This window comes from Euphorbia lathyris, chromosome 1 (genome assembly GCF_963576675.1).
Source record: "Euphorbia lathyris chromosome 1, ddEupLath1.1, whole genome shotgun sequence".
NCBI lineage: Eukaryota > Viridiplantae > Streptophyta > Magnoliopsida > Malpighiales > Euphorbiaceae > Euphorbia > Euphorbia lathyris.
Window position 1 is genome coordinate 5,348,871 of NC_088910.1, and position 9,295 is coordinate 5,358,165.

The following is a 9,295-nucleotide window of genomic DNA, read 5'->3' on the forward strand; positions in this document are numbered from 1 at the left end:
ATAGGTAGTTCACTCATTCACACAATTTTGGTGGCTAAAGTGTTTACTCTCGGCTTATATTCTTGCTTAGGATTACGTTGATTTTGAACGTTCATCCGAGTTCCTCTACTATGCTATATGACTCCGATGATATCAAAAACAGCCTCTAATTGGGGTTGTAATGTGGTTAGAGGGTTAAAGGTACAACAAAGGTTAAGTGTTCTAGCGCTACAACAACAAAGTTTAAATGGCTTTAGCAAACATGAAGTGATTGAGCTTTTTATTCGTCCCTTATTGTTTTCTTTTTGGGATGTTTTCTTTGAGACATTTTTTATTTTTCTAAGAACTAGGGAATGGAGTTCTTCCCTTTTGTTCGTCTCTTTTCTTTTCTTTTTCTTTTTCTGTTTTTCTTCTTCTCTTTTTTTTTTCTTTTGGGATAGTGATGCTCATTCACTTCTTAGCCTTTTGGCTTGCTACTATAATGCCATAAACAACGATAAAGCGCTAGAGAAAAACAAAGGCTCAATTTGAGCTTTGCAAAAACAAAGGTTAAGTAGCGAACCAAGTTGTGGTTCGTAAAAACGGGTTAGAACGAAAGAAAAATCTACAAACTACAAAAATGTCGGCTCAAAGGGGCTTCCTAGAGTGGATGAAAAAGAAAAACAAGGTAAAGAAAAGGTTAATTCTAATGAGGATGATTCATCGTTTATCATCTCAAATCATTGCATGTAGGTTCAACACAGTATTAGGTGCAAAATCTGTAATCTTCCACAAGTCAAAGCATTCACACAAAAATGTCAAGAAAAAGAGCTTTTTGATGTTCGCTCTTAGGCTCAAATTCAACTCACAATTCTTTGGGTTTCAATTTTTGTGTTTACTAGTTTTCCCCAAACTCAAGTTTAATGTCACGTGCCTTCAATTCTTAAGTTATCTACCTAAGTAATGATTTTAGCATTTCTTCAAAAGTAGGGTCTAAATGCAAACTGTAGCTCATGCTTTTACAGATACAAGAGTTATGTCCCACACCTAAACTAGTTGTCATGCAATTTTAGATTCGGTTCTCAGCCCTCAAAGACAAATAACGAAGTTTAGATTCGAAGGAGGTTCACGGTTTTAGGTCCTAAACATGCAAAAACATAATAAAACGCCAAAACGCAAACCTAAACTAGACACGACGCAACAAAAATTTAAAAATTTATACAATTTTTGTAAGTTTGTCTACCCCTCCTCCTCACACTTAAAATATGCAATAAGTTCCAACATTGCATTATAGATCATGAAATACGAGTGTAAAAAGTTAGGGTGGAGAAGACAACTTACTGATCATCTTGAAGCCGGAGGATTTGGACACCCGAAGTGTCTTTACCGAGATAAAGATTAAGTCGGTGTCCATTAACTTTTTGGGTGGTTCCATCTTTCAACATGATCTCAACCATACCGGAGGGATGTGCGTCAAGAACTGAAAATGGTCCATACCATCTACTCTTGAGCTTGCCTGGGAAGAATCTCAATCGGGAGTTATAGAGTAGCACTTGGTTGCCTTTTTGGAAGGTTTTCTGCTGTACCTTTTTATCGTGCACCCGCTTGGTTCGTTCTTTGTACAATTTGGCATTCTCGTAAGAGTTATATCGGAGCTCATCCAGTTCGTGCAGTTGTGTTAACCGTAGATCACCTGAAAGTTTAGGGTCAAAGTTTAGAAATTTTAGCGCCCAATAAGCTTTGTGCTCTAATTCAACAGGCAAGTGGCAAGATTTCCCAAAAACCAGACGGTAGGGGGACATTCCTATGGGAGTTTTGAATGCTGTCCGGTATGCCCAGAGAGCATCGTCCAGTTTAAGACTCCAATCTTTTCTAGCATTCCCTACCGTTTTCTCAAGAATGCGTTTTAGCTCTCTATTTGACACTTCTACCTGACCACTTGTCTGAGGGTGGTAAGGTGTTGCGACCCTATGGGCTACGCCATACTTTTGGAGCAATGTGTCAAACTGCTTATTGCAGAAATGGGATCCCCCATCGCTAATGATAGTCCGGGGTGTACCAAATCTAGTAAAGATATTCTTTTTCAGGAATTTTATCACTACTCGAGCATCGTTTGTGGGTAGGGCTTCGGCCTCTACCCATTTAGAGACATAATCAACCGCAACAAGAATGTATTGGTTGGTGTGTGACATAGGGAAAGGTCCCATAAAGTCTATGCCCCAAACGTCAAATAGCTCACAAACGAGTATGCCTTGTTGAAGCATTTCATTTCTCCTAGAAATATTCCCTACTCTCTGACATGCATCACAATATTTAATATAATTATTGATATCACTATGCATTTGTGGCCACCAAAGTCCACTTTGGAGAATTTTAGCCACTGTCCTATCTGGCCCGAAGTGGCCGCCTGGTTCCCTAGAGTGGCACATGTTAATCACTGACTCTACCTCTTCCTCAGGTATACATCTCCTAATCATGCCATCAGTGCAGAATCGAAATAAATAGGGCTCTTCCCAAAAATATTGTTTGCTTTCAAACAAAAACTTACGTCTTTTATTTGCATCTAAATCAAGAGGAAGAATGTTACCGACTTTGTAGTTCGCGATGTCTGCAAACCAGGGGAGAGTTTTTACCGAATATAGTGTTTCATCCGGGAATACTTCCTTTATTGCCCTATGCTCTAAGGATTGCTGATCTGACTCTAACCTGGATAGATGGTCCGCTATCACGTTTTCTACCCCTTTCTTGTCTCTGATCTCGATGTCAAATTCTTGGAGTAGTAAGATCCAACGGATCAGCCTAGGTTTTGCATCCTGTTTGCTCATCAGATATCTCAGGGCTGCATGGTCAGTAAAAACAATTACCTTAGATAACACCAAATAAGATCTGAATTTGTCAAAGGCAAATACTACGGCTAGCAATTCCTTTTCAGTTATTGAATAATTCTGTTGTGCATCATTTAAGGTTTTGCTAGCATAGAAAATTGGGCAAAAAAGTTTATCCACCCTCTGCCCAAGACAGGCTCCTACAGCCAGATCACTAGCATCGCACATTAACTCAAAGGGAAGGGACCAATCCGGGCTTACCATAATGGGTGCTTCAATTAATTTCTTTTTCAGCAATTTAAATGCAAGCATACATTCTTCATTGAAATTAAAATCAGCATCTTTTAGCAATAATTGAGTGAGGGGTTTAGTGATTTTTGAAAAGTCTTTTATAAATCGTCTATAAAACCCCGCGTGTCCTAAAAAGCTCCTAACTAATTTCACATTAGTAGGAGGTGGCAGTTTTTCAATCACCTTAATTTTTGCCGGATCGACCTCGATCCCCTTCCCCGACACCTTGTGTCCTAATACTATGCAGTTTTGGACCATGAACTGGCACTTTTCCCAATTAAATGCCAAGTTCTTGTCTTCACAACGTTCTAAGACTCGGTCCAAGTTTTCAAGACATTGGTCGAAAGTAGGTCCTACAACATTAAAATCATCCATGAAAATTTCTAGGAACTCCTCGACCATGTCAGAAAACATAGCCATCATACAACGTTGGAACGTGGCAGGGGCATTACATAATCCGAAAGGCATCCGTCTATATGCAAAAGTCCCATAGGGGCAAGTGAATGTTGTTTTCTCTTGATCCAAAGGGTCCACAGGGATTTGCATATAGCCAGATAGCCCATCTAAAGTGCAGAAAAATTCGTGCCCTGCCAATCGTTCCAACATTTGATCAATAAATGGTAAGGGAAAGTGGTCTTTACGGGTGGCCTCGTTTAATTTCCTATAATCTATGCATACACGCCAACCCGTAACCTTTCTAGTTGGGATTAATTCTCCTTTTTCATTTTCCATTACTGTTGTTCCCCCTTTTTTGGGCACACATTGAACCGGGCTTACCCATTGACTATCAGAAATTGGAAAGATGATACCTGCGTCGAGGAGTTTTATAACCTCGACTTTTACCACCTCTTTCATGTTAGGGTTGAGCCGTCGTTGAGGTTGGGCAGATGGCTTGATCTCCTCCTCAAGAAAAATTCTATGTGTGCAGATTTTGTGGTCGATACCTTTGATGTCGTGGATTGACCATCCAAAGGCTCCTTTATGTTCCATCAGCACCTCCACCAATTTTTCTTCCTGTTCAACTGTCAACAAAGAAGAAATAATAACGGGTAAATCTGTGGGAGGTTGAAGAAAAACATATTTCAGGTTGTTGGGCAAGGGTTTAAGCTCTAATTTTGGAGGTTCCTCCAACGAGGTCTTAGGTTTAGGTTTGATCTCACGATCAAGGTCCTCTTTTCTACCCTTAACCCAATAACATTTTTCAGGTGGGAGATCTTCAAATGGCTCACTTGAGTTTTCACATGTCTCACCACCTAGACCGAGTTTTAAAGAGGCATTTCTTATATCGAGATCAACTTCCTCAACACATTTATCTATAAGTGCATCCACAAAGTTACAACTTTTGGAGCGTTCTTGAGGAAATTTCATAGATTCATAAACGTTAAATGTTACCTCTTCGTCCTGCACCCTTAGGACCAATTTACCTCCATAGACGTCTATTAGTGTCCTACCGGTTGCAAGAAACGGTCTCCCGAGGAGAATGGGGACGGAGTCATCTTCTTCCATGTCGAGGACCACAAAATCGACTGGGAAGATCAGTTTGTCCACCTTTACAAGCACATCTTCAACTATGCCTCTAGGCCGTGCAATTGACCGATCCGCTAGTTGCAGTGTCATGTTTGTTGGTTTAGGTTCTCCGAGCCCCAATTTCCTGAAAATTGATAGAGGCATAAGATTAATACTTGCTCCTAAATCACATAATGCCCTATCTATGTGCATGTTCCCTATCCTACATGGGATGGTAAAGCTCCCTTGATCTTTAAGCTTGGGGGGTAATTTATGGGTGATTATGGCCGAGCATTGTTCTGTTAAAGCCACTATCTCGTTTTCCCCAAACTTTTTCTTTTTCGACAACATGTCTTTAAGAAATTTTGCATAGTTCGGCATCTCCTCTAGTTCTTCCATTAATGGAATGTTTATTTCTAATCTACTAAGGATTTCTGAGAACCGGGCAAATTTCTTATCTAGGTTGGCCTTTTTCTGCTTCTGAGGGAATGGCAGTTTTGGTGTATAAGGCCTAACCACTTTTTCTACAGCTTTTTCAGAGGCTGAAGTTTCAGATGCGGGACCGGGGTTGCTTACCACTTCCGGTTCCCTACTTACCTGAGGTGACAGAGGTATTTGCGATGGAGATGCCACGAGTGTATCCACTTCCTTGCCGCTCCTTAGGGCAATGGTTTGAGCCGCCTCTTCTTGCAAGAGGAACGCCTCATGGCATTCCCTTTCTTCTTGTCTGATTATGGCGAGTTGGTCACTCAAGGTCCTGCATGCCTCCTCGTTGGCTGCCAGTCGGACGGATATCTCCTTTAGGAGAGTCATTATTCCTTCTGAGTACCCTGTTTGCCTGCCATAAAAATCAGAGTTAGAATGAGGACATAGAAGGGTATCCATAGGTGCCACGTAGGGCGCCGGTGGGTATCGTGTATGCTCCTGATCGTAGTAGTTGTAAGTTGAGGGTTCAGAATTATACCTTTGATGATTACCCAAATAACTTACATTCTCACCTCTAGGTACGTAATAGTTGATGTGGCATACCCTACCGGGGTGATTCTGGCCGCATCTCTCGCAGAATGGTATCCTTGGTTGGTTATTTTGGTTGTATGAAGCCACCAGGAAGTCCATTTTTATGTTGAGATCGTTCATGGACGGGTTTGATGCTCTGTTGTCCATAATTGCTGGAAGAACGATCCAATTTAAGTAATAGTATATCAACAAGTATATATATCTATACAAATATGAATGATATTAACAAGGAAAGTATTCACAAAGAATGCCTGAACTAACAAGTTGACCTTTGGTTCGATATTGCAGAAGAAATAAATCCCCGGCAACGGCGCCAAAAACTTGATGCGGATTCTTGCGAAGAACCCGATCTGAGGGATAAGTGTACCCCGTCGTTATCAAGTAATAAATTTCTGGGTTTAAGTCCAGGTTATCGTCCACAGGATTTATTTCTGCAAGTACCGAATTACTAAGTCTCGGATGTTATCTAGGCTTAAGGGGTTTGAGTTGGTTTTGTTTAATTAATCTACTCCTAGGTTGGTTTGCACTAATCCTAACTAGATTATCTAATACTGACTAAGTTATTCTAACCCTAACTAAATTACTCTACCCCTAATTAAGTTAAACTACTCCTAAGTGATCTTTTGTCAATGCAATCATCTAAAGGATCATGGAGGGATACGATGATAATGGAAATAGATTGTTTAAACAATTGAATTAAAATCTAAGTCACTTGTGTTCGAGGCGATTAACCCGACCTATCCTCCTAAAGTTCCTAGTTCGTGATTCCCTTGTAAGGCCGAAACTAGCTCTAAGGCTCAGTAATTTGGGCTTAATCTTCTATAGGGTCGTCAATCCTATAGGCACTGACTAGGTCAGATTCAGCTCGCAATATGTGCCAACTTGATTTTGGGATTATCGAATGAGTTAAACCAATCAAACAAAGCGTAAGACAAAGATTCAAAGCATTAAAACAATTGAAGAAACAAAACTATTATATTAATCAAAGATGGAGAACATTGTCACGAAGTTACAATAAGCCTAAGATTCATAGCATGTATCATAGGATAAACAAGTTATAAAAGAAGAAAAATCCCTTTCAGGGAACCTGTCAACCAATGCAGGCGTCTTCCTAGGACTTAAGGATGGAGCTCGAGCAATCCTCGGTGAATGGAGCTTTGGAGGCGTCTTCAATGGAGGTTTGAAGGTTTTTGGAGGAGGTGGAGAGGATTTATCGAGGTGGAAGATAAGAAAATTACAAAAACAAAAGATATTTAATTTACAATTGGAAATTCCTATTTATAGCCGCGTCTCGGGCCTCGTTTTGACCTAATTTCGTGTCCTTGTTGGTGTAGGAAGACGTGGGGCCGAACGTGGCTTTGTGGGGGCGGAATTGGTCTTTTTGACCAATTGCCGCAGGTCTGCTCGCCGAGCAGAAAAGGCTGCTCGCCGAGCAGGATTGCGACGAGCAGCCCCTGCTCGCCGAGCAGGCGCCTGGTGGCCTGCTCGGCGAGCAGGCTTCTGCTCGCCGAGCAGGCGCCTGGCGCCCTGCTCGGCGAGCAGGCTCCTGCTCGGCGAGCAGAAATGGCCCGGGGGGCCCTGCTCGCCGAGCGTTTTCGTCCGAAGCGCTCTCGATCCGTACCGGATGACTTCCAAACCCTTTTTCGTCTGAACTTACACCTGCACACGCATAAAAACTCCAGAAAACATTAGTCCAAAAGCCGAATTGATCCGTTTGGTGTGACTTTTGACGGACCAATTAGCTTCAAAAGATAACGGAATTCTATTATGCGTGTTATTTCGGCCGTATTTGCCTAAATTGATCACAAAACGAGCCTAAACGATGAAAAGTAAATAGAATGCTTCCAATTTCTAACTAACTCACACAAAAGCATTTAAATGCGAGAATTGCTCGCTTATTAGCCAAATAAACCTAAGAACCGTCCTAAAACCGTACCCAAAGATAGGGGTTTTTGACCCCTATCACTGACATGCTTCATCCTGCTGTGTTGAATTGGGTTCTTTGATAGATCAATTGCACTTTTGCTGTCGCATTTGACCTCAATTGTCTTTGTTTGAACACCATAGTCATCAAGCTGTTGCTTAATCCATAGGACTTGAGCAACACAGTGTCCAGCAGCAATGTACTCAGCTTTAGTGGTAGACAATGCTACTGACGCCTGCTTCTTGCTGAACCAGGATACAAGACAACTTTCTAAGAAATGACATCCTCCAGAGGTGCTTTTCCGTTCTAGCTTGTCTCGTCCATAGTCAGCGTCAGTGTATCCAACGAGTGTAAAGCCATGAATGTTGGGATACCATAAACCTGTGTTCACTGAGCTTTGCAAATATGTAAGGATTCTTTTTACAGCTATGTGATGAGATTCCTTAGGGTTAGATTGATATCTAGCACAGTAGCATACTGAGAACTGAATGTCCGGTCTACTTGCTGTTAAGTAAAGTAGAGAGCCTATCATACCTCGATACAATTTGCTGTCTACCGACTTACCATTCTCATCAGCGTAGAGGATAGTGTCAGTGCCCATAGGAGTGGATATTGGCTTGCAATTTTCAAGATCATATTTCTTCAATATCTCCTTGGCATATTTAGCTTGACTGATGAAGATGCCATTTTTCCCTTGTTTGATTTGAAGTCCAAGGAAGAAGTTGAGTTCTCCCATCATAGACATTTCAAACTCAGTCTGCATTTGCTTGCTAAATTCCTTGCACATTGACTCATTAGTAGCACCGAAAATAATATTATCAACATATATTTGAGCCAGCAGGGTATCTTTACCCTTTCTCTTAATGAATAAGGTTGTATCAGCTTTGCCCCTGACATAGTTTCTAGTCAGCAGGAAACTGGTCAACCTCTCATACCAAGCACGTGGTGCTTGCTTGAGGCCGTACAGAGCCTTTTTGAGTTTATAAACGTGGTTTGGGAATTTAGGATCCTCAAACCCTGGAGGTTGATTAACATAAACTTCCCCGTTTATAACTCCATTAAGGAATGCACTCTTAACATCCATTTGAAATAGTTTAAAGTTCATATAGCTTGCATAAGCGCATAAAATTCTAATAGCCTCTAGCCTTGCCACTGGGGCAAAGGTCTCACCGTAGTCAATACCTTCTTGCTGATTGTAGCCCTGAGCTACAAGCCTTGCTTTGTTCCTGACTACATTTCCTTGCTTATCCATCTTGTTGCGGAAGACCCATCTTGTTCCAATGGTCCTCTGACTCCTTGGATGTGGCACTAGCTCCCATACATCGTTTCTTCTGAATTGGTCAAGTTCCTCTTGCATTGCGCTCATCCAGAATTCATCTTCCTCAGCATCAGTGAAGTTCTTAGGCTCCTGAACTGAGACGAAGGCTACGTTACTGAGGTATCTCCTGAGTTGGTTTCTTGTCATCAGGGTATTCTCAGTGGCATCAAGAATAGCACTCTTTGAGTGTCCTCTTGGTATCCTTATCTCCTTTGGTAGATTTATGTCTTGTGCTGTCTGTGTTTCAACAATCTCTGCAGGTGAAGACTGGTCAGTGAAAACAATATTTGGTTCACTTTTACCTTTGGTCAGCCCTTGAGGGAATGACTCGGCGGCTGTATCTTGATCAGCGGGTACTGAGTGTGGATCATCCTCGGTCAGCGGCAGATATCTTCCTGCAGGGTTTGTTTCGTCGAACTCAACATGTACTGACTCTTCTAAAACTTGAGTTCGTTT

At 41.5% G+C, this 9,295-nt stretch overlaps 1 pseudogene; it reads right to left on the bottom strand.

Annotated features, from left to right (window-relative positions):
• LOC136216645 (uncharacterized) overlaps nucleotides 1–2,387 on the bottom strand; it is an 82,208-nt pseudogene extending 79,821 nt beyond the window's left edge.
• Nucleotides 2,388–9,295: the final 6,908 nt, after the last annotated feature.